This window comes from Pinus tabuliformis, chromosome J, assembly GCF_031772625.1.
Source record: "Pinus tabuliformis cultivar Carrire ecotype Pingquan chromosome J, CPIR1, whole genome shotgun sequence".
Lineage (NCBI taxonomy): Eukaryota > Viridiplantae > Streptophyta > Pinopsida > Pinales > Pinaceae > Pinus > Pinus tabuliformis.
In genome coordinates this window covers 144,224,950-144,250,613 of record NC_142295.1, presented here as the reverse complement: position 1 = coordinate 144,250,613, position 25,664 = coordinate 144,224,950, and the positions used below count along the sequence as shown (strand labels likewise).

Here is a 25,664-nt window from a genome sequence, read left to right as displayed (position 1 = left end):
CTTCATGCTTTAGGGGGCAACTGTTATAGACATATTTGGGCACTTCAACCCCAAAATTATAGGTTGATAAACTAGGGCTCATCAACCCCTAAAAGAGTTGTTATATACCGTAAAAGAACGTGGTCATCTGATTACATCATTCCCCAAAAGTTCCACCTGAAAAGCCATCTAGAAATGGCCTAAACTGAACCATACTGACTACTACGCTAGCCAGGTGCAATGCATACTAAGTGATACATTGCTAAGGTGCGATGCATACTAATTAGGCCTTCTATAGGGTGTGATGAGCGAGGATGTACAAATGTTTGGGACAATTTTCTTAGTGGATTCCCATAGAATCTTCTAGAAACTTCCCCTCTGCCACTTGCCTCTCTGAATTCACCCAAGGATGAGTATGAGATCTAAACTTCAGTTATCTCTTCTCTTGTGGAACCAAATATAACAAGTGGAATGACACTAATCCAAACCCCAGAGATGACTCACACCCTTGCACACATCTATAAATGGATCACTCATCTAAGAGATCCAGGGGCTGGAATGTTGTGAATTGCAAGTAAGTGTTGATAGTTTGTAATTGAGGAAAGAGCATTGTATTGTTGGTGTGATCTTGCTATTTCATGAGGTGAAGAGGGCTTGATGCTGGGAGGATGATGGTGGATCAGGCAACTAGGTTGCAATTCTCCCTTCTATTTAATAAAGTTCTTTAAGTTTTCTTCCATATGATTGTGCAATTGTCAATGTTATTATTTGTGAATGCTATTATATGTTCATTATATATATGATTCTGTAATGTGTATGTTGTAATATATCAAGATGCTTTGACAGTTCTTTGTTACTGTGTTTCTATAGGTACTCTCCAAGTGGCATAAGTACGGGGAGGAGTTGCAAGCTTTGTTAAGGGGGAGAGAGATCAAGCAAGGGATTAAGTGGAAGTTCCAGGTTGGTCCTATTTTCTTTCTCTTATTCATTACACATAGAAGAAATTATTGAATTACTTTAAACAATTGTTTCTAGGGTAGCTGCCAAACCTAGAGGGCTAGTCGCTCGAAAAGACACTAGTTTTCCTGGAAACACCAAGTCTATGGAGAAGTCTATATCTCTATGGGGTGGTAAACTGGGAATTTCTTCTCGGAAGACATCTAGGAATTCATTAATGATTGGTAATATATCTAATTTTAGATCTTTTCTTTGTTGTTCACTTTATTCTACATGAACCATGAATACTTGATATCCTTTCCAGTCACTCCTTTTCATATGCAAGGCAATAATTTGCCTAACCAATACTGGTTTTGACATGCCCTGAATAGTTTGAGTTTGTCCTTGTGGGTTCACACATGTCACTATTTTTGATAGGTAGTTTATAAGTACATCTTTCTGCTGTAGCCAATCCATTCCAATTAATACATCATAAGACCCAAGGGGAAGTAGATTTAAATCTATTATTGTCAAGTAACCATTTAAATTTAGTTGACATTATTTCACTTGGCTAGTGACTTTTATCTTGGTACCTATTGTTAATTGAACCAGCCAAGCTATTTTATATTTTTCAGTTTTCAGTTTTCATTTTTCCATTATTTGTGGTCCAACATAGCTTAGACTAGCCCGAGGATCAATTAAAACAGAAACAGATTTGTTGGCAAGAGTACCTTCTAACTCAATCATTGTGGATTGATGTTCTACTTATCTATCCTCCATGGATGCGCTTATTCTCAGAATTCTCCTAGGAGGGTCATTCACTGTAGTATCTTCATGGAAAACTTGTATATCTTGCACAAACATGGGGTTGTGTAGGGAATCCCTTACTAAATGAGGTTTGCCACACCCCCAACAACTCAGTGATCCTTTCTCCTTGTCTCCATTACATCTTTTAACATTCAAATCTATGATATTATACCCCACCTGGGAATATGATTATTGAATTACATTCACCTTATCAAATTTTTTTTGCTGATGATCCCTGCCAAAATTCTTAAGGTATCCTAGTTTTTTTCATCTACCTCCGATTTTGTCCTTAATCCTATCCTTATTCTGTTAAATCTTGGAACATTCCCCCTTGAGTTTAAACTGTTGGTGGCATAACGTCGCTTTCGTAACAGTCTCATCCATTGTTTTTTGGTTATCAAACTTGATTCGTTCCTTGTAAATTGTAGGAAAACAATTTATGAACCATTGTAATTTAGCTATTTCCTCCTTGAGATATGGGACGTATCTTAGTAAGTTTGTAAATTTTTCTACAAACTCATCCATGGTGAGTTGTCACAATATTATCTCATGAAATTCTTTGGTGCAGTCATCATAATATCACTCACTTAAGTAGTGATTCTTAAGCTATTTTCAAAATTCATCCCATAATATTGTTTTTTACTCCAACAAATGTACACTCTTGACCTCTTCCCACCATAAGGAATATTTTCCTTTTAATTGGTAAATAGCTAATATGGCTTTCAGATTGCTTTCATATCCATAAAACTGAAATTACTTGTAACATTCAATAACCAAGCTTCCGCGTCCTCATCCCTCTCCCCATGAAAAGTATGGTGCTTAATCTTCTACAATTCTCCTTGGAGTTTTTTCTATCTCTTCTACTTATATTTTTGGGAATAAGTTCTATATGACTCCCTTTCACTTTCATATTTTTTGGGTTTTGTCCCTCCTTCTTTCGATACCTCTATTTCCACCTTTTTTTGGCTTGATTTCTTCGTCAGACTTCTGATCATCCTTTCTTAATCCTCGCTGGCACATATGAGACATTTATTACTATCTCTTAAATGTGCCAACTCTCATTGCATATTTTGTATGACTTCCATGAATGGATTAGTGGTTGGAGTAGTGTCCTCCCAGTTCCACATATAGACCATCCCCAATTGGGATGAGAAGTGTTTCTTCAACCATCTTCTTAATAACGTATTTCATGTATTTCTCATTTTCATGTAGTGGGATCCATAAAACATATGCAAAAGGGGTACTCCTTAGATGGGGAATCAAATTATGCATCCAACAACTGTTTCCGCTCAGAATTTGAGTAAAAACATAGGGAGATAAGTTGAAAATACGAGTTGAAAAAAATAGTTTTTTATTTTTTCCCTCTAAACTTTGATGATGTAATCTAATCTTAATTAATTATTTCCACTATTATTTTACAATTTCTTGAGGAGGTTCATTCTAAACCTCAAAAATCCCCTAATAGTAACCCTCGGTCTTACCATGCCAAACAAATTTGTATTCAAATGCATACTCTTTGTAAGGAAGGAAACCCCATTCTAAAACCTCGCAGCCACACTGCAAATCTAATTATTTTTAATTGGTAAAAACCTTGAATTAACAAGGAAAATATCAACATCGAATAACCTTTTGAACATTATGGCCACAATAGCAAAGAATTATTCTATAACTATTGTGATTTGATAACCTCTTTGTAACAAGAATTTGTTGAAGCAAGGATACGAGGGCCTTGAACCCTAAGATTAAAATCAAACCGCATTCGACCCTAAAAATGTGCAAATTTGTTAGAATTTCCTACTAATTAAATGGAAAAGAGAGAAGAAGGAATGAGAGACAGAAGAGGGAACAAAACTATTCACAGAACTGTAAGAAAATAAAATTTTGGAAAATGCCTAAATTAATATTCTTACCTCTGGAATCATAATGGTGAACCCTTCTACTACTGGACATTTTGGAAATAAGAGATGTACCAACAGGCATAGTGATTTCATAGTTATGGTTTGTAGAGCTCTCTCAAAGAAGAGTTGGATAAGAAAATGATTTGAATGGTGGCATGGTGGAAGCCAAGGTTAGTTACCAAAACTGCCAAAGCTCCCATCATCATAGATTTCAAACCCTAAGATACAAAGTAATGGATCATGTGACAACTTAGCAAGTCTATAAGGGAACACATTAATGATAGTGTCCGCCAAATTATGACAACTCACTTCTCTAGAGAACTCGATGAACAAAGGTTACAAGTCTAAAAACTTAATAAGTCAACTAAATAAAGATTGATAAATTCTCCACATAATCATTTAACCCTTACAAAACACATTGTATCACATTTAGTTGATATATCCCATCTGTATCGAACTAAATTAATTCTCATTGTAGAACTTATAACTTCTTCACTCATAATCGAGAGGTTGTAGTGGTGAATTAATACCATTGTTGTAATGTTAGGGTTTATTAATATTACTATCATTATTATCACTGAATAAAAGAGGATGCAAGGTAATAATATTTAATTCCACAACTGGAATTTGATACATGTATATCTTTCCTATAATTGCACCTTGAAAATTTAAGAAAAAAAGTATGATTAAGAGACATTATACGTGTATGTTATAGGTTCCTTTTTAAAATTCTTCTTCATGTCATGCTTTATATTTTTTTCCATTATTATTTCATTTCAACACATTATATATATATATATATATATATATCATAGTCAATATTTTTTATCTAATAAATTGTTTATTGTAGATATTCTAGGGAAGAAGAACCTTGGTAAATTTGATAAAGTGAAGACTACAAAGGGTAAGGGAATGCAGTGGGGAAAGCTATAATGACCATAATTTTCATTTTGTGGATAAGTTCACACACACACACACACACACACACACACACACACACACACACACACACACACACACACACACACACATATATATATATATATATCATAGTCAATATTTTTTATCTAATAAATTGTTTATTGTAGATATTCTAGGGAAGAAGAACCTCGGTAAATTTGATAAAGTGAAGACTACAAAGGGTAAGGGAATGCAGTGGGGAAAGCTATAATGACCATAATTTTCATTTTGTGGATAAGTTCACTTCTTGATTATTTTTCTTTATCTCTTAATGAATATTAAAATGAAGTGATTGAGGTGATCCTATTCAATTCTATGAATCTCGTAAGAACAACCACCCATCCTGAAAGGCATAATACAACTAAAAAATTAGCATCTCTTCCTATGTTGTTTTATAGAGGGTATTCATGGAGTAGGCTTATGCATGCAATATTCAATGATGCATGATTTTCATATGGAAATAATAAGAGGAGATCCGAATCAAACTTCAACTTCATATAGCTAGGTTGTCTTATAAACATAATTGTTAGAAACAAATAAATTCAAAATAAAACTCACAATTACAATATTCCTCTCCTCTCCTCTTGCTAATTTTCTTCCATTATAGAACTTAGCATGTTCATAGTCACGAACATTAGTCACATAATAAATTCTAATCAAAATAGATGAACCCTTTGAAAAAAAACATGAAAATAATTTAACAAAACACAATTGTAATAAAGAAATTGAAACCAACTCAAAATATTAAAACTTAATATTTGGCCTTAAGCTAGTGTGTTGTTCTCGGCCATATTAATATATAGAAATGGATTATATTTCAATTGAATAGTCATATAATCTAATATGACTAGTGTTATAATAATGAACCAGATGATAAGAATTTAACAATTTTACCTGAAGAAGTTTGAATGCATAATTAGTTATGGAAAATAAAAACTCTCAATTATTAATTATGGAAAAATCATTCTCTCTCTCTCTCTCTCTCTCTCTCTCTCTCTCTCTCTCTCTCTCTATCTCTCTATATATATATATATATATATATATATATATATATATATATATATATATATATATATATATACATATATATATATATGAGTCCAAAGATGACTGAACCACTCACTTGTGGATTTTTAATGTATAAAATTAAAGGTAAAATAAACATAACCATGCACTAGAATATAGAAGCCATCACACACATAATAACACCAAGAAAAGCCCCGAGAAAATCTCAACTCCTAGGAAAAACCTAGACTAATAGAACTATATTAGTCCTTGGTCAAAAGCATGACGAAGCTTGTTGGAGGGCCTTGCTCAACCCTTGGCCCCTTACATTGGTGAGGAAGTCATACTCAGCCTTTAGCCCCTCACATTAGCTAGGGATTATTTTGCTATACCCTTGGCACCTTGGCTCTTGTCACACTTACAATGACGACAAATAAGCTTATTATAGGCTTCTTTCCCACCAAATAAAAATGACATAATATTAATTTTCCACTATTATATGTGCTTATGTGACATTTAGCCCAATTTTTAACTTTAATTAGCAGTCAAATAAATCTTCCAGTGATAAATAGAAATTGGAAATGAAACAATAAATGGAACATATACTAGAAGAAAATCAAGAGTAATAACAAGAGACACCAAGATTGGTCTAGGGGAAAACCTCACAAGGGGGAAAACCCTTTGAAATTATTCTTCTTATTAGATTATCATAAAAAATTTATTAGAGAGGGTACAATTTCTAAATTCATCGATAAAGTGTGAAAGTCAAACCTGTGACTATCCAGCAGAACCAACCAAACAATATCCAAGAGATGAATCCAATAGACAAATATGATCAAAGTCAAAGTCTCCAAAATTGATCCAATTCTGTGGTCAACGATCAACAATATTTTAGGTCACAACCGTAGGGAGCTAGGGGGAGCTAGTGACAAATAGTGTAGGTGTAGTCCTATAGCCATAGGGAGAACCCTATCAACCTATTAGTTGTAGCTGAATTTTCCTTGATCTAACCCTGCCACTCCAGTTTAATTTCTTCTCTTCACACATGTGAGCTTGGACCCTGCAATTTCAGAATTGTATGAACCATTCCAAATAATAGAATGTTCGAACCTATAATATAAGAATAATGAATGTGTGAGTGATGTTTCCAAATGAATTTCTCTAGTTTTCTATTTATATGTTTCCAAGGGGTGCCCAATTTTTCTTTAAGGTCGACCTATAATTTTGTGCACATGTGGGTTTTCACCTTAGAAATTTTTTTCCTTAATCATATTGAATTCTTCCAAGGGATATGAAGGGTATTTCTTGATGAGGAAGGCTATTCAAAGGACGGAATTTGTCCCTGAGCTATAAAATTAACACTCCCTCTCAGCTAGGGATAAACTACTGACTGCAACATATGTCATTATCAAGTCAAATGTCGTCACTGCTCATCTTTTTTGAACACTCTCAAATTTAAAATAAGAATAATTTTACATCATAGGGGATGTAAATCTACCACCCTCCATCAATAGGAAATATATACTTACTGCAAGGAAAGGATCACACTATGTCTTATTGATTGCAGACAATAGGTGAGATCTACTTAAGGATCACACTCTATTCTATCATTTAGTGACAATATGGGAGATTAACTTGAGGATCACACTCTTTCCTATTGTCCATTGATCCTCCATCGAGACCCTTAATATTCAAGTGGTAGAACACCTACATATAAGACTTGAGCAAGATTGACTTACCACATGGGTAAGGATACACAACCTATCTCAAGTCACCTCAACCAATTGCCCAAATGGGGAGGTCCAATATGAACAAGACCAGCTTGTGAGTAGGGTGCCAGCTAGGGAATATTATGTCAAAGCAGAAATTATAGGTGAGATAGACTTACCACAGGGTAAGGATTCACATCCTATCCTATTTTCCAAAGGTCCCTCAACCCTAGGGGCCCTTACTACTACATTCCCACACTGGGAACTCAATTGGGGCAAAGAGAGTGATTAGTGTTCTTGATTGGACAAGACCCTCACCCAAGAGGGTCACATCCATTACTCCAAGCTGCTCTTTGAAGACAAAGAACTTCCCTTTTAGAAAAGCCTTGGCGATTATATATCTTATCTTCTCATTAGTCGAAATACAATGGAGCCTCATTGCTCCTCTATACACAATTTATTGTATATAATGATATATGATCTGAATATGTTTGGAATTATCATGGAGTATGGGATTATCTTCTAATCAGATCCCACAGTTTTTGTCCGAGTATATCATGGTCGTATCAAGGACCTACTCAAACAACTCCCCAAAGAGCTTCTTCAACTAAACTACCACATGACTAGCCATGCTAGTGGTAATAATTCTTCCTTGATCATTCTAAAACCTACACACTTTTGTTTCTTTCTCATCTAAGATATAATGGTAGAACAAAAAATAAAGCAACACCTTGATGTGCTTTTCCAGTTAATAGAATTTTTTGTTTAGTCAACATCAGTGTACTCGTGAAGTCATACATCTTCGGTACTGTATCTCAAACCAAGGTTAATCTTCCTAATTGATCTGATAATCACCCTATGAGTGACCTCAGTTAAAGATTTATTGAATAAAGGTATTACAGACTCATGTGCTGGTGTGTGTGTCTATGTTATTTAAGCAACAAATCGATCAGATTGCAAATACACAAACACCTGAAATGGAAACACAGTAGAGAAATACAGTAAACAAATCCAAGAACACAAGAAATTAATAAGGAGTTCACTCTATCCTCCAGGGCTACATCTCCGGTCCAGCTCTCAGTGGTGGCCTTATTTTATTGTGTGTTAAGCAAAGAATTATAATGCAGGAGCTTAATGTGAGTCTCCTGAAATGGAAATTTACTTGGCAGGGTAGTTCTTGGATGCCCCAAGCCACTAGAGTACACAAACTCTTTTCCTTACCAGCTCTGTGACCTTCTGGTATATAATGGAGAGACCCCAATGTGGTGCTCAGTCTGGACATATCCTCTCTGGGATGGCTTGAATATCTCAAGCTCTCGGATGCTTGATGTTGCCTTTGGTCAGCTCGGCCCTCTATCTTCCATTCTACTTTTGCTTCACTGTCTTCTTTGCTGCTCTATTTTCTGTCTTCCTCTCGGGGTTCTCTCTCCCTCCTCTCTATCTCTTTCTTTGTCCATGGCTTTAAGGCCATTCGTTCCCATATCTGTTCAGTTCCTCTTCCACCATCGTCGAATCACCTTCTGCAACTGCGCTTGGAGTTCCTTGTTTGGCGTCATCATCAGGCTCACAGGGAGTGGCCACATGTCCTCCTGTAATGTGCCAGCCTGCTTCGTCGATTCAATTCTTTAGTTACGTTGTGGAATGAGTCTTCCTCCACCGTGGTGATCAAAACGGACCTCAAATCCTTCTAAACCGCGGCTTATTCCCTCATTAAATCCATTCTTGTCATCGAGTGCAATATCAATCATCCGATCTAGATCCCCCAGATCCAATGCCATTCGCTCATTTTGCACGCTTGACTTGCTCGATTGTTAGCGTGTGATGAGCAGCGGTTTTCTCTCTCCTCTGCTTGCCACGCATCGATCGCTGAGTGGGATCGTTCCGCTTCCATCCAAAACTGCTTACCATTCAAGGAGCCCCTGATCAATACCATTAGTTTCAGAGAGGGTCCCACGTTTGTCCTTTAGCTCTTTTCCACCTTTTCTCGTAGTTCTCCAACTCTCCAAGCGACCGAGTGCTCGGGGCTTCCCCATTTCAAGCCTTTTCGCCCAGCAATCAGTAATCGCGCATCAAAATCCACCTCCATTTCCCGATCTGGGCCTCCCAGGGGCTAATTCGCCCCCCCGCACAGTCTCCATGGGCCTCGGGCAGTGCACTTTGACTAAGGTCCTCGTCGTTCCACACTGCCTACCATTGCCACTAGTTCAGGGTGTTTTTTGATCGCTGTTTTGAATTCTTTAATGTTTGTCCCGACCTAATACAGTCATGGTTCTTTGATAGTTCTTTATGGATCCAATTTGGATCATGGCCTTCCCACTGAAAAATCTTTTGGACCACCAAAAGTAGGTTTTTAAGCATCGACTAAATGAGGGTATTACTTTCTCACTTGTCCAATCTCAATCCACTCTGCACTGCTTGGCTTTGAACCTTTGAGCCCAATTCTGAGGTACTCAACATCTCCCTTGCGCATTGTCCTTACCTTCTTGTCCAGCACTATGTCTTCTTGTAATTCATTAAGATATTCAGGTAGCAGTTCATCAATAGAAGGCAATTGACTCTGCTCTTCAGGGTCCTCAATCATTGAAGGTTCAAACAATCTCAAGCAATTGGCATTTACGACTGAGTAGATGTGCATGTAACCTGGTAAATCAAGGCAAAAATCATTTCCACCAATCTTCTCAAGTATCCTAAAGGGTCCATATCTAAGAGGCTTTAGCTTTTTACCTCCACCTTGCATTCTATCTTTGCTGATATACAGCCAGACTTGGTCACCAACTTGAAAAATATGCTCCATCCGATGCTTTTCATGCCTAGCCTTGTACTTGGGTTGGCTCTTTTCTAGTTGTTCCTGTACTACCTGGTGGATCTCCTAGATTTGTTCAATGAACCTAGTTTCCTTGTCCACATCACTGTGTCCATCAACCATGGTATCTTTACCAAAGACAAAATCCAAAGGAAACCTTGGCGTGAAACCAAAACTGGTCTCAAAAGGAGATCTCTATGTAGAAGAGTGTTTTGCTCTGTTGTAAGCATGCTACACATAACACAAGTGTTCATCCCAAAGCTTAGGATGTTTAGTGCGATATCCTCTCAATAACTGGATCACTATCTTGTTAACTACTTCTGTATGGCCATTTGATTGTGGATGAAAAGCTGTGCTTTTCTTTAGTTTGGTGTCCATCAATTCCCACAGACTAAACCAAAACTTCCCCACAAATCGGGTGTCTCGATAAGATACAATAGAAGTGGGTAATCCAAAATGAACCCATACATGTTCAAAGAACAATTTTGCAGTCTGTTCAGCTGTAATCTGTTTATTACAAGGTATTAAAATACACATTTTACTGAACCTATCCACAACAACATATAAATAATCATGATCTTTCCTAGATTTAGGCAGTCCTCCAACAAAATCCATGGAAACACTTTCCCAAGGGTGAGAAGGAACTGGCAATGGAGTGTACAAGCCTAGTTTTCTGTTGTTGGGCTTGCTTTTAGCACACATAGCACACCCTCTTACATATCTAGAAACTGCCTCATTCATTTTTGGCCAATAACAAAATCTTTGCAGCTGTGCAACTATTTTACTTACCCCAAAGTGACCTGATATTAGAGAAGTGTGTGCTTCCCTAATTATCTTTATCCTCTCAGTTTGTGGAATGTAGAGTTTCCCACAATGTTATGTGTCAGTCCTTCACATGATAGTCCAATTCTTCTACTCTTTTGCCTTGACTCAAAGTTGCATATACATCTTTAAAGTCCATATCCTGAGCATATTGTTCAATGTAACTTTCATGTAGTACAAAATTATGCTTAAGTATGGTAGATGCACTTATAATGGGTCTAGATAGCATGTCTGCAACTTTGTTATGTATGCCATTTGACTAAATGAAACTGTTGTAGAAAACCCATACATCTGTAATGTCTTGATTGTTGCAACTTAGTTTGGGAGTGTAGATATTGAAGTGGTTGATGATCAGTATGTATTACTGTCTCTTTGCCCATTAACTAATGTTTCCACTTTTTCACACTATGAACTAATGCATACAATTCTTTATCATTTGTAGGATAGTTAACTACTGCAAGTTTAAAAGTCTCAGAATGATAACATATGGGTTTACTGTGCTGTGTCAACACTGCTCCCATGGCATAGTCATTGGCATCAATTTGGATCTCAAATGGTCTTTGTAGATCTGGTAGTGCTAGTACAGGTGTTGTACTAATCTTTTCTTTCAAGGTGTCGAAGACTTTCTGATGTTTGCCTCCCCATTGAAACACCTTATTCAATCCTGTTAAAGCATGTAAGGGGGCTACAATTGAGGAAAATTTAGAAATGAACTTCCTCTAATATTGTGCTACTGCTAAGAAGCTTCTTACTTCTGTAGCAGACTTGGGTTTAGGCTAGTTTACAATGACTACCACTTTAGAGGGATCTATTTTCAATTCACCTCCCCCTACTATATGACCTAAGTAGTTTAGAGATATTTTTCCAAATTCACATTTTGAGAGTTTAACATAAAGTTTTTCTCTTTTAAAAACATCTAATGTCTGCTTAAAATGCTTAAAATGTTCTTCTCACGTTTTACTAAAAATCAGAATGTCATCCAGATACACAATAACAAAATTATCAAGAAAAGGTCTAAGTACATCATTCATTAACCTCATGAAAGTAGTAGGAGCATTGGTCAAGCCAAAAGGCATAACTAGCCATTCATACAATCCCTACTTTGTTTTGAAAGCAGTCTTCCATGCATCTTGCTCTTCAAACCTGACCTGATGGTATCCACTGTGCAAATCTAGCTTTGTGAAATAAACAACTTCCTTCAATTGATCTAAAAGATCATCTATGCGAGGAAGGGGATAACGATTTTTTATTTTTATCTTATTTAGTGCTCGGTAGTCAATGCACATTCTCCATGAGCCATCTTTCTTTCTCACCAAAACGATTGGTGACCCACATGGTGATGTGCTAGGCCCGATGAACACTTTCTCAAGCAACTCCTGCACCTGCTTCTTGATTCAATATTCTCTAAAGCAGACAACCTGTACATCCCAATGTTAGGCAATGGAACATCTTGCTACAAAATAATATCATGTACTATTCCCTTTTTGGGTGGCATACCTTTAGGTTCTTGAAATAATACATCATACTCTGAAACAACCTTTTCTATATCAGCCTATTGTTCAGCACTACAACCCTCAAATACATTGGTTTTTATCAGGTTTCTTTTCCTTTACAACCATCAGTAAGAATTGTTTGCATGAATTTATCATTCTTTTCATCTTCCCTGAGTTTATGAGAGTATAATTATTCTTGAGCTTGTGAGCTCTTACAAAGTATTCGATTCCATCTTTAACAAGCAGATACTTGTTGTCAACTCTATAGAAAATAGCCTTTCTATCATACAAGTAAGGGCTTCCTAAAACAATTCCACATATATCCAAAGGAATTATGTCTCACTCAACCTCATCTACAAATGCCGACCCAAAAGAAAACTTGAGTTTGTACTCTCTAGTCACTTGCAGTTATGCTTTATCATCCAACCATCCTAATGGGTATGGTTTCTTGTGAGGTGTATTTGCTAATCCAAATTTCTTTACAATTGCTTCAGAAATCAAATTTACTTGTGAGCCACTATCAAACAAAGTATCAATCTTTTGATTTTTGGAAATAACTCAAATATGGAAGAGCTCATGTCTTTTTCTCTCATTTTCTTTATTAATAACAAATTGAGCAGAATTACTAGTAGATGCTTCAGAATTCTTGCCTTTTATACTTGTGGCTGCAATAGTTGTTTCATCTCCTGACTCTGACCCCAAATCTTTCTGAATAGCTGCAGCAGTTTTCTTCTCCTTGCCCTTGGACTTCTTAGGTCTTAGCTCTAGATGCAGAATCCAACAATGCTCATCATCATGCCCATCCTTTTTACAGTGAGTGCATGAAGCTTTTCTTTTTTGTGCAGTGTTAGCCTTCCTTTCCTTCCACTTCTGTTTTCTTTTCTCGTTGCTCTTACTTGCAGTGGGGTGGGATGGTCCCCCAACTTCCGGATTTCCATTCTTTCCTCTAGCTTCTAGATGAGTAGCTTGTATAGATATCTCATCTATTCTAGTGAGATTAAACATGAGGATGGTATGACTCATGTAGTTGCGTAGACAACCAATGTACTTCAAAAGAGTATTTGGTGAGTCTAATCAAATACACAACATCAATGCTCTCTTTCTAAATTCTTGAGTATACCCTTGCACACTTTGCCCTTTCAATTGCCGAAGAGTTTGCCAACTCATCATGGCTTATTGCATGTAGGCCAATGGATAGAACTACTTCTTGATTGCAGAAACAAATTCACTCTAGACAGAGATGGTCTTACCATGTCATTTCATATCAGCTTGGTATCTGCCTTCCAACCAAACTAAGGCAATGCCTCCTAGATGTAGGCTTGCCAGCTGAATCTTACCCTTGTCTAAGTCTATGTTCTTTACTCTGCAATACACATCAATTTGTCTAATCCAATTGTCCAACTTTTCAACATTTATCTCCCCATTATATATAGGCAAATCAAATTTAACATCTAGCTTGATCAAATATGCTTTCTTATTATGCACAGGGCTATTAGGAGGTGTGAGAAAGCTTTCCTCTTTCCCTTTTCCATTGGAGTGGTCATGAAAATCAGACTCATCTTCTTCTTTATCTTGTTTAGAACCTAATGAATCTTCAACCTTATGCTTTCTAAAGTACCTATACATTTCTTTTACCATAGACTTTATAACTAGGAAAATTTCTATGAATTGAGGGTCTGGCCCCACAGAACGTTCCTCTGACATTGTCTTCCAAGGATAGACTCTCCCAATTTCATGATTAGTTTCCACCAACTCTCCATCTCCTAATTTGAGCTTTGATCTATTGAGCATTCAACAGCTAAACCAACATAAGCTTGTCTAACCTTACAACCTAAAGCTCTGATACCACTTGATCTGATAATCACCCTATGAGTGACCCCAGTTAAATATTTATTGAATAAAGGTATTAAAGACTCATGTTCTGGTGTGTGTGTCTATGTTATTTAAGCAACAGATCGATCAGATTAGAAATACACAGACACTTGAAATTGAAAGACAACAGAGAAATACAGTAAGCAAATACAACAACACAAGAAATTAATAAGGAGTTCACCCTATCCTCCAGGGCTACATCTTTGGTCTAGCTCTTAGTGGTGGCCTTATTTTATTATGTCTTAATAAGATAATTACAATGCAGGAGCTTAATGTGAGTCTCCTGAAATGGAAATTCACTTGGAAGGGTGGTTCTTGCATGCCCCAAGCCACTAGAGTACAAAGACGCTTTTCCTTACTAGCTTTATGACCTTCTGGTCTACAATGGAGAGACCCTAATGTGGTGCTCAGTCTAGACAGATCCTCTCTGGGATGGCCTGAATCTCTCAAGCTCTTGGATGCTCTATGTTGCCTTTGGTCAACTTGGCCCTCTGTCTTCCATTCTACTTTTGCTTCACTATCATATTTTCTTCTCTGTTTTCTGTCCTCCTCTCAGGGTTCTTTGTCCATCCTCTCTGTCTCTATCTCTATCCATCGCTTTAAGGCCATTCGTTTCCATGTCTGTTTAGTTCCACTTCCACCTCTGTCGAATCACCTTCTGCAGCTGCACTTGGAGTTCCCTGTTCGGCGTCATCATCAGGCTCACAGGGAGTGGCCACATGTCCTCCTATAACGCACCAATGTACTTCGTTTGTTCAATTCTTCAATTACATCATGGAATGAGTCTTCCTCCACCGCGGCGATCAAAACAGACCTCAAATCCTTTAAAAATGTGGCTTATTCCTTCGTTAAATCCAGTCTGGTCATCGGGTGCAATATTAACTATCTGATTTAGATCCCCTATATCCAACGTCGTTCGCTCATTTCGCTCCATTGACTTGCTCGACCGTTAGCACGCAATGAGTGGCTGTTTTCTCTCTCCTCCACTTGCCACGCATCGATCGCTGAGTGGGATCGCTCTGCTTCCATCCAAAACTGCTTACCGTTCAAGGAGCCCCCGATCAATACCACCAGTTTCAGAGTGGGTCCCACCTTTTTCCTTTAGCTCTTTTTCACCTTTTCCCATGATTCTCCAGCTCTCCATGCGATCGAGTGCTCCGGGCTTCCCCATTTCAAGCCTTTTCACCCAGTGATGTGTGATTAGCGCTAAGCGCTAATCGCGTATCAAAATCCACCTCCGTTTCCCGATCCTGGCCTCCCAGGGGCTAATTCGGCCTCCTGTGCAGTCTCCATGGGCCTCGGTCAGTGCGCTTTGACCTAGGTCCTTGTCGTTCCATGCTGGCTGCCATTGCCACTGGTTCACGGTGTTTTTTTATCATTATTTTGAATTTTTTAATGTTTGTCCTGACCTCATACAGTCATGGTTCTTTGACAGTTCATTATGGATCCAATTTGGATCACTAATAAAATATCACAGTACATGCTTGGAAGTACTATAGTGTGCATGGAGGGGTTAAGACATGAATTGACTCAAATTGTTCACTACAAAGCATATGTCTAGACAGGTGTTCACAAGGAACATCAATACCCCAATCAACTATTGGTACTCAAAATGATTTGCCAAGTTAGGTCCAACAACATCTTCACACAAATTCTTGAATTTTATCTTTTTTGGTGTATCCAGGGACTTTCATTCTATCATTCCAAATATTTCCAAGAGAATCATGACATAATTCCCTTGAGAAATAAAAATCACTCTAGGTATTTTCCACACCTTTAGTCCTAGGAAGTAATGCGTCGAACCAAGATCCATCATCTCGAAATCAAAGGCCAATTCCCTCTTACATTCAAGTATCAGGGGCTCACTACCAATTAAGAATAGATCATAAAAATATAAAACAAAAATTAAAGGCATATCTTGGACCACTTTGAAGTAGAGGTTTGTCTCAACACTGCTTCTTGTGAATCCAAGCTTCTCCAGGTAACTATCAATGTGGGCATACCAGGCTCTAGGGGTTTCCTTGAAAATGTACAATTCTTTCTTCAACCTATAAACATGAGTCTTCCTTACCTTCACTTAAAATCCCTAAGGTAGCTCAACATATACTTCCTCCTGTATTATGCCATGAAGAAATTTTGTCTTTACATCCATCTGGTGAAGGATCCATCATTGGCTAGTAGCAAGGGAAACAATTTATCTAATGGTAATGTAACGGGAAATGGGAGAAAACATATAATCATAGTATTCTTACACTTTTTGGGGGAAACCTCAAGACATGACCATTTCTTTGTAGTTCTCAATGTTTCCATTGGCTCCATGATTGATCTTGTACAACCATTTTGAAGTTATGAGAAACTATCCTTTATTTCTTGAAACAACATCCCATACATCATTCTTCATAATCAAATCATATTCTTCGGCCATGGCTTCCTTCCAAACATTTTATTTCACAACTTCTTCAAATATGGGAGATTCATCCTGGATGATAATGCTCATTGTTTGAATGAAACCATGGTACCATCATGGCTTCTTACTTTCTCTAAAGGTCCCTTTGGTACAAGAATATCTCTCACCATCTTTTATTATTTCACAAATCATTGGTCTCTTCCTGGTATGGGGGTCACTTGGCGGAGTATCCAAGGGGTCTATATGCTCCATGGGATCATCAACAATGTCCTTCTCAGATTTTTACATAAAATGACCTTCTAGTAGGTCCATGTCATCATCTCTCCTCTTAACAGGAGGAGGTGGAGGAAGGTCCCCTGCTTTTCCAAGGGAAACATTTTCATTGAAATTTACATCCTTGCTAAACACAATACTCATAAGGATAGATATATATATATTCTAAGTGCTTTAGAATTTTCACAATGTCGAACAAATGTACCTTTCTTTCTGGTGGCTTCCAGCTTGTTCCTTTTGTCCTTTGGCACATGGAAATATATGCGGCAACCAAATATCTTGAGATGTTCAATGTCACACTTCACACCTGTGAATACGTCTTTGAGGATCTTGTTATCCAAATATTGATGAGGAACCATGTTTTGAACATAGATCGTTGTATTTGTAGCTTCTCCCCAAAGGAAATTTGACAGCTTTTGATCATGTAGCATAGCTTAGACAACTTCCACGATGGACCTGTTATTTCTTTTAGCCACACCATTTTTGTCAAGATTATGAGGTACAATAGTTTCCTTCTTTATTCTAGCCTGCTTTAAACGAACTCATTTCACATATACTCTCCACCATTTTCAGACCTGAAGACCTTAGTCTTCTTCCTTGTTTGATTTTCTATTAGTGCCTTGAAGTCCTTGAGCATATCGAAAGCCTCATCCTGATGCTTCAGGTACTATATCTACGTCTTCCTGGAGAAGTCATAAATACATATTGTGTAGTAGAGATGGCCACCATGATAGTGCACTAGCATGGATCCATAGAGGTCATTATGAATAAGTTGAATAATACCATCAATCTTGTTATTTATATAGGGGAATAGCCCCTTATCTTCTTTCCACTAGCACGTCCCATGCATACTCCATCATGACTAGATTTAACATTAGGTGTCCCAGAAGCCAAGTTCTTCAATTTTTGTAGGGCTTCATAATGTAGGTGTGTCAATCGTTGGTGCTATATCTCACTTTGATGATTGATTTCATGGACGATTGCCAACATAGGTCTTCCATTTACTCTATAGAGTCCTTCACTTATAGATACCAAGGTAAACTCATCCCTCATATGGGATTCCCTAGCCCATGTGAGGACTCTTCCTTTTATGTAATCTAATCTCATGCATTTTTATTCCAAGGAAAATATTGATACCAAGTTCTTATTTAGTCCCGGAACATACATAACATCATGAAGAAGAACGAATTCACCAAAGTCCAAGCAAAATTTGATGGAACCAAAAGCCTTCACAAGATGAGTAGTATTGTCTGCAAGGATTATTTTCAAATTTGACTTCCTCTTAATCAGATTTGAGAGGACTTCCCCATATGTAGAGAAATTTCTAGAAGCCCCACTATCTACTAACTAGTTATCATACAAATCTGGATTCGAATATCTAGAAAGACCCTAAATATGAATATTTTCAGATTGACTAGTAGTTGCATTATTTTTATACCTAGAGTTCCTTGACCTCTTTTGAGGATGATGACCTCCTTCTTGATCATCCATAGTATCTCCCCTTCTTCTATCGTCCATTCTTCTTCTATCATATATTGTTCTTCAATCATCTCCCATTCTTCGATCATTGAACTTGTTGTTGTTGAATTCTTGATTATTGTTATAGTTGGATCTTGAATCATCTCTCTTTTTTGGGCATTCTTGAGTATAATGGCCATGCTTGTGGTAGTTAGAGAATTCAATTCTAGTTCCTGTTCTCTTCGATTCCTTTGATTTAGGGGGAGGCCTTCTTTAACCATATCATTTTCCTCTTCCTTTCCTCTTCTTTTTCTTGAACAATGAATTTAGAGGGATCTCCTTATTCATGCATTTTAATCCTTTCTTTGGAAATTATCCTGGTCTCCTCTTTAGTGCATATACCAACGGGCTCATCAAATGTCAGAAGAAACTTAGTCTTTCTTAGAGTAGTAATGAAGGTTTCTCAAATAGGAGGAAGACCTTGAAGAGTCACCACCACCAACTCTCTATCAGATATTTGTTCACCAAAAAATTACAATTGATCCCATGGGTGGGATACTCTCATGATATAGGATTTCATGGATTCCCCCATATTAATCTTCATCTCTTTGAGTTGATTTTTAAAGTAGAGGATGTGATTCAAGTTGTTGACGTCATACATCCCAACCAACTTTTCATAAATATCCTTAGAATTCTTCAAGCTACCAACATAAATAAGTAAGTGATCTTGCAAACCATAAATGGGAATTTTCTTGGCTTTGAGATCACCTTTCTTGTACTTGGATTTGGCAAGAGCGGTATCATTTCTGAAGGTGCATGAACCTTTCCTTCCACATGTTCCAAAATATCATTTTCATCCGATATCACTTTTAATCTCATGTTCTAATATGAAAGGTTTGATGAGTCACTAGCTTCTCATATTCCTCAAAGTAAGAGGTAGACATTTTGATCAAATCAAATAGGCTCCTTTATCTTCTTTCAAGAATGATTACTCTTATCCCTTGTCTCCTTGGGATTTTCTTCACTTTAACTCTGATACAATTCTATTTTTCCATTGATATATGTTGTTACAATCACTTTTAGCCCAATTATTAACTTCAAGTAGCAATCAAATCAATCATCCAATAACATGTAGTGATTTTAGATAGAAAAATGAATGTAATGTACAATAGAAGACAATCAAGATAAATAACAAGAGACACGAGGATTGGTCAAAGATTGGGGGAAAACCCCACAAGTGGGAAAAACCTTTCAAATTATTCTTCTTATTAGATTCTCATAAAATGTTCACCAGAGAGAGTACAACATTCCAATTCATCAACTAAGAGTCAAGGTCAATCCTTTTACTATCCATCAAAACAAACCAAACAATATTTAAGAGATGAACCCAATAGAAAAATATGATCAATGTCAAAGTCTCCAAAACTAATCCAAGTCTGTAGTAAATGATCAACAATATTTTAGGTCACAGCCACAAGGAACTAGTGACAAATAGTGCAGATGTAGCCCTACAACCACAAGGAGAACCCTATTAGCCTAGTGGTTGTAGTTGAATTTTCCTCTATCCAACCTTGCAGCTCTAGTTTAATTTCTTCTCCTCACACGTGTGTGCTCAGACCCTGCAATTTCAGATCTATACAAACTAATCCAAAGAAGAGTGTGATGAAACCTCCAAGAGAAGAAGAATGAATGTGTGAGTGATGTGTCCAAATGAGGTTGAATTGTCATGTATTTATATGCTTTCAAGTGGTGCCCAATTTTTCTTTAAAGTTGATTGTTATAACATCATTCAAAACTCGTATAGTTATGATGCTCTTATATAGCCTTGGGTAGCCCTTTCCCATTCAAACTTGATCATTTATTTAAAGACAATATTTTCAATTTTATACATGACTCTGCCCTTACAAAAATGTGTGTACACACGGGTACCATAATATAGAACCCGCGTACATAATTTAAAATATGAAAAGAATAAAAATATTTCCTATTCCTTGGGCAGGGTTTACGGGTTTCACCGAAAGGCCACCTACAGGAGCCCGTGGACTAATTGGATCAACTGAGTTCTAGTGGTATTTATATACTTCATGGGATGCCTAAAGCATAGAAGGAGATACGAGATCAACATAATAGTCCTTTTGTCCCTAGATCAAGTTTGATTTTCCCTATGCCTCCTGCACTCCTAGTCATAGGAAACCCTTGTTTCCTTGCAGAGATGTTCATCTTCCATTATATGACATCCCTTGTACATGCTTGAGACATGAACTTTGAGGCTTGGTCTAGACAAATCCAGAGGAAGGTTTTGTTGGTGTCATGGTCAGATCAGGTTGTATTCTTCCTCCACTTCTATTTTCTCATATCAATAAAGAAGCTTTGTCTTTTTCTTAAAATTTTACGGTATCATGTTTTCTATGCTTCATGTCTAATATATCATGATTTATATGTTTATGCTTGATGATATAACATGTTTATTATGAATTCACATTGAGCTACTTGCTATGTATATTCTTCTTTGAATTATGTTGCAGGTCTGATCACTTTGGAGGAAGCATAGGGTTTAGACACTACAGGATCAACATCAAACGTAGTACCTACGGGTAACTCTCTTGAACCCAAGTTTAGTAGTTTTTTAGTTTTCTTGCTTGAATGTAAGCTTCTTGTTGATAGTCTACCTTCATTCAATCTATTGAGGTTATCAATCCTTACCTTAGGGAAGTTTTTCCGCCAACATCAACCTATACTTTTGTGCACATGTGGGTTTTCAACTTAAAAATATTGTTTTTCTTAACCAAATTAGATTCTTCCAAGGGCTAGGAGCGGTATTTCTTGATGAGGAAGGTTGTCCAAAGGATGAAATTTGTCCTTGAGCTATCAAATTAACACATAGAACCATGGGCCATAAAACCTTGTGCTTGAGACTACTACATGTAGACTATCATTCTCAAGTCAAGGTTAATCCTAAAAAGCTTAAGTAGTTAGGACCCAAGGGAATATAAATAGTCAAAATCACTAGGGCATCACACTAGAAGTGGGCCACACCATCACCTAGTAGGGTTCGAATTTTTCCCATGGAGTTTCAAACCAATGACCTTTATGCCATGGAGTGCCTGAATAGAACACCTTGTCTTTACTTGCAGAGTTTTGAATGGTGGCCTTTCCACCACAGAGTTCCTTGACATAACACCTTGTCATCTTCAATTGTACCCCTACCGGCCTTAAGTAATTACTAAATTTCTTGTTATCTTAAAAACTTATGTGTTACTTTATAAAAAAATCAAAAATCTAAGTATATATCTAGGTATATATCTAGTGAGAGAGAGAGAGAGAGAGAGAGAGAGAGAGAGAGAGAGAGAGAGAGATGGTGTTTGTGTGTGTGTGTGTATATATATATATATATATATATATATATATATATATATATATATATAGATAGAGATGTTTACATTTTTGCTTCTTTTCACTATTAGAATTTGACAATTAATTATAAATGTTTATACTTTTTCTTTTTTTTTAACCTTTATAATTTGAGGATATATATAATTACACCAAAGGTGTTTCTATTATGGGTTTTGGCTGGGAAAATTCACCCAATCATAGGGGCTTTTTTTCATCTTCCTCTGTCCAATAACTTCTGAGCACGTGGCAAAATATTGCGATTAGATTTTTGATTTATCCACCGAAAGAACTGCGCAGTTGGTCGCCTTCGACTCCAATGCATCAAAGGTGATCTCCATACCCCTTTCACATGTAAATATTTCACTATTATATCACCTCTATTGTTCAGTGATCAGTTTTAGATTTTTCCTTTGAACACAATTTAGATATTGGGTTTATGTTATTTGACCCAAAATCCCTCATAAACAACTATGCTTCTGTGATTGAATGTTTTTAGAACGTTTGAGCCTCTTTTAACTACAGTTCATCAAGGGTGTAGGTAATTCCCCAATTCTGAATTATTTTTTAAAGCAATTGGAAAATTTCTTAAGTTTCTCTACATGGACCATTCTTTCTTTTTATTATAAACAATGTGCGCCAGAACATGGATTGAACCCACTAGAAGGTTGAGGAGGAAAATCTTACTACTGGAGATGTTAATGCAAGATAAACCTACCTTCTGGTAATATTGGTCTATTAGAGGGTATGACAATCCCATATTGGTTCGTTACACAACCTAATTTGTGTAGTTTATTCCATACCAAGACCACCTTGCATTCCAGTTTTAAACCTAGTCTCCATGAGACAAACCAAGCCTAGAGAATCTTCATTTCTATGAAAAGGAGGTGTCATTGTAGCATTTGAAATAAGGATTGGTTTTTGAATGAAACATATTTTGCATCTCAAATTACAAGGACAATGCCCACTTCATCTGAGGCACCTCTTACCTTTTCAATGGGTATTGTCGACAGTTCCAGTAAAAACCATGATGCCAATGTTATAATTTGTGATTACTTAAAGAATTTGGGAATAGATACCAAGGAGCTTGAAGAGTTAACACTTCCTACTACAATAGATGTTATGAAAGAGAGGGTTGAATTTTTGTAGAAATTAGGCCTTAGCATTGAGGATATAAATGAGTATCCTCTAATGCTAGGATGTAGTGTGAAGAGGAACATGATGCCTATTCTTGACTATTTGTAGAAGTTGGTTGTTCACAAATATGTGCATGCTTCAAAGATACCCACAAGTATTTCATTCTAGTGTTGGCATAAACCTTCAACCCATTGTCAAGTTCCTTTAAGGGCTAGACGTTAAGGAAAATGACATCCCACAACTCATATACATTTATCCTAAACTACTAGGCTTTAAGCTTGAAGATACCATGAGCACTTCAGTGTCATACTTAGTTAGCATCAACATGGACCATAGATCTATTCGAGCCATGATGACATGGTGTCCTTAGGTTTTGACCATGCGAGTTTCAAGGGTTATTAACACAATTATGGACTATGTTATAAGCTTGAGGCTTCAAAAATAAGTCACAGAAAGAATTCCTGAGAATAAACCATACATTCTAGGTTTTAGTTTGGAGGAACAAATGAAACAAAATGTGGAGATTCTCCTCAGTTTTGGTGTAAAGCATGATGAACTTGCTTCTATTATGTTCTAGTATCCAAAATATCCTTCGTATTGATTTGAAGCCAAAATTGATATTGCAACAAGACTTCTTAAATTCATATATGAAGATAGGACCTGAAGATTTTGGTAAACTTCTAGAGAAAATCTTGCAGGTTGTCCTTACTCAAGATCTTGTATTGAAATTGATTTAACTTCTTAGATCATGGGGATTTTTGTTGGAATACATAACAAAAAGGGTAGTCACATACCATTAGTTTCTCACCCTCAACATGGATGTTATGACACTCATTTTTGTTATTTCAGACATAAAATGCACAAACCATTACAAGACCTTGTAGATTTTCCTACTTACTTCACTTATAGCTTAGAAACTAGAATCAAACCTTGATTTCAGAAATTATAAAGAACGAGAACAAAATGTAGCTTATCATGGTTTCTAAGTTGTAGTAACAAGAGGTTTGTATAAATAATTGATGTATAGTACATTGAAATTTATGAAATTGATCCATCTTTCAGTTTCAGTGGACCATTAGGATAAAAAAAATAAAATTCAAAATTCAAAAGACAATGACAAGGAAACTAAATAGCATGAAGAAATTTAAAAGGGGTCATTTTAGAGATGTACATTCTCCATCTAGTGCATATTACTATCTGAAGGTGAGGTTACATTTTATCTTGAGTTTTACCAGGTCAAAGTCAAGATTACCAACATATTGTTATGGTTGTGATAAGAATCTTCTGTTCAATTTTTTGCTGCACCACCCTTTTAATTAAACATTAGGTTTTTATTTTATGTGGTACACATGGGTTTCATGTAATGGGTTAGATCTTTAAATATGGAAATCAAATTTGGTGACAAGGTTATGGAGGGGTTCGTTAAATTTCTTTTTGATGCTTTCTGTGGAAACTACTAACGAGTCAAACTTATGATTAATGTTGCAGAAAGTATAACAAACTTTTTATGCATTTGGACCACTTATATGGAAATCAATAACCTAGTCATATGTACACTCCATCAATTATCAATATCCCTTTGTAACATGCTCCTCCCACATCTAACCAAGTAACTGGCCAACTGAGGTAAACATGTGACCAGAGGCTACTATAATATGATTCAACCTCCTAGGATACCTTAAGGAAATTGAATCTAAGGAAACGCATCACACAATCTTTCCACATCAGCTACAGGACCCATGAGAACCATCCCAACACTTTTGGTAACCAACCCCTGGGTCCCACTGAGGTTTTAGACCTATTGAACTTTGGACGCTCCCATGTTATGGGGCTGACAGTGTCCATGAGGCTCTGGACACTCTCATGATAAGGCATGACAACATCCAAGGACTATTTTTCTCATTGTTGTGCCAACGTCCTCAGGATTTGAGCCACTTTTTCAGGCCCAGAGCCTAGGTCACTGCCTAGAATTGAATGTCACATTCAAAACAAAAATATAACAATGAAACAATGATGCAAATGCAAATAATTGAAAAATCCCTTGATTGGACCCCTACTAGCCATCACAAGCATTTCATCAAACAATATAAAAAATATGTAGATTATAGGTGTAGGTAACATAGTTAAGCATAAGGGTCTCATACTCATCTGAGAATTGCTAAGAAGCATTGATGCCTCAACACATTAGCTGCAGTTTCATCCATTAGGTCATAGATACATTTCTCATTCATTTACAAGTAATAACATGATGAGATCCAGACACATCTATTGTCATAAAACATACACATAACCAACATTATAGCAACAGAAATACCAAGGAAATCACAACCACATGATCCACATATAAACCAATATAATACTCATAGAAAAACAAGGAGGAATAACCTCATATCGATGATGAAAAATTGAAACTTGGGATGGGACTACCACGTTCCACCCGATCGTAGAATGGTTGAGCCAAATCTATCTTCAACCATTCACCCCTGTGCCATATTCCAAGCATGAATGTGGCATCTCATAAAACACGTCAATCCAAAACCATCCAGGGCTTCTAAAGGCCAACCACCTCAACCCACCAAACAATGATTGCACCTCATGGTCAGACATCACAAAACCATCATCAGATTGGTCTCTATTGAAGCCTTCAAGGGCTTCAAAGAATTTTTTCCATCCAAGGCTCCAGGACTAGTAACTCAACCCAAAGCTTATAACAAG

General features: G+C 36.8%; 1 pseudogene; it reads left to right on the top strand.

The window, feature by feature from the left end:
• LOC149226047 (transcription termination factor MTERF4, chloroplastic-like) overlaps nucleotides 1–24,082 on the top strand; it is an 80,972-nt pseudogene extending 56,890 nt beyond the window's left edge.
• Nucleotides 24,083–25,664: the final 1,582 nt, after the last annotated feature.